General features: G+C 47.1%; 1 protein-coding gene across 4 annotated transcripts in view; it reads right to left on the reverse strand.

Moving 5' to 3' along the window:
• Window positions 1-1,111, reverse strand: part of NTRK3 (neurotrophic tyrosine kinase, receptor, type 3) — a 233,273-nt gene that overhangs the window by 231,585 nt on the left and 577 nt on the right. The gene's annotated exons all lie outside the window — the stretch shown is intronic.

The following is a 1,111-nucleotide window of genomic DNA, read 5'->3' on the forward strand; positions in this document are numbered from 1 at the left end:
CTGCTGCGTTTGCAGAGGTTTGTTGGCAAGGCAAAGGCAGGGCTGGGGGTTCAGGGTCAGTGGTACGTGGTGAAAACCTGCTCAGGCATCGCAGGAACCTGTGAGCAAACAGGGAGAGCGGCTCCCATCATCTTTACCCAGCAAAGGTGACAAGCAGAGCTGCAAAAGAGGCACTGCAATTACTCCATGGCTTTGCTGCAATTGCACTGTGACCAAATAAAACAGCCTCGGGAAGAGACCCAGCAAAGCCCTCTCCCTCCATGCAACTGTGCCATCGAGGTGGAAAAAAAAATAAAATAAAATAAATAAATAACCCTCCCCCCGCCATTTCAAACCTTGCTGCATTTAACTGCCAGAATAAAGGATTCCACCTCTCCTCTGCTCAACTCCCACTGGCAACTTGCTCTGGGGGCTACATTTCCCTAAATGCTCACATTTCAATTAGCATTAGAATAATGAAATGGCTCAGAGTTCATCTCACCCAAAAATGTACTGGAAAATAAAGAGCAGAGATTGGAAGAGATGAGGAATTCTTTTTTTTTCCCCGCACACACACACACAGCATGATGGATTCGGGAGAAGGAAATCTATTCCTTTCTCGACTCCACGCTGATGAGATTAACATGGGCTTTGCTAACTGCCTCTCCAAACAAGGATAATGCAACTTCAAGTTGATTTTCCAGATAAACAAGCATGCAAACAAACGCAAAGTGCTCAACTAAAAATATCTCCCTGCTCCGATGCTTCTCCCCATTGCTGCCACCACCCCGAGACGAAAACAGACAAATCCTATCGCAGCACCACGGCGAGTTGCAAAATTGTAACAATGCGAGTTAAATAAGCTACTTAAGGGACACCACACTGCCCTATTTCCCCCCACCCCCCCTTAAAAAGGCGAAACCGCAGATCCCCAGATACACTCAGCCAGGGCAGGGAAAGGACCATTTTCTGTTGTGGGGATGAAAAAAAAAAAAAAACAAAAAGGCATTCTAATCGGATCCAAAGTCTCCAAAAAAAGAACGAGCAGCTCAGAACTCCCTTTTCTTGCCCAGTTTGGGTATATATGCGGCTGTGGCATTGCCCACCCCCACCCCCCCCAAACATATCCCCC

Source organism: Charadrius vociferus, unplaced genomic scaffold, assembly GCF_000708025.1.
Source record: "Charadrius vociferus isolate BGI_N301 unplaced genomic scaffold, ASM70802v2 scaffold190, whole genome shotgun sequence".
Classification (NCBI taxonomy): Eukaryota; Metazoa; Chordata; class Aves; order Charadriiformes; family Charadriidae; genus Charadrius; species Charadrius vociferus.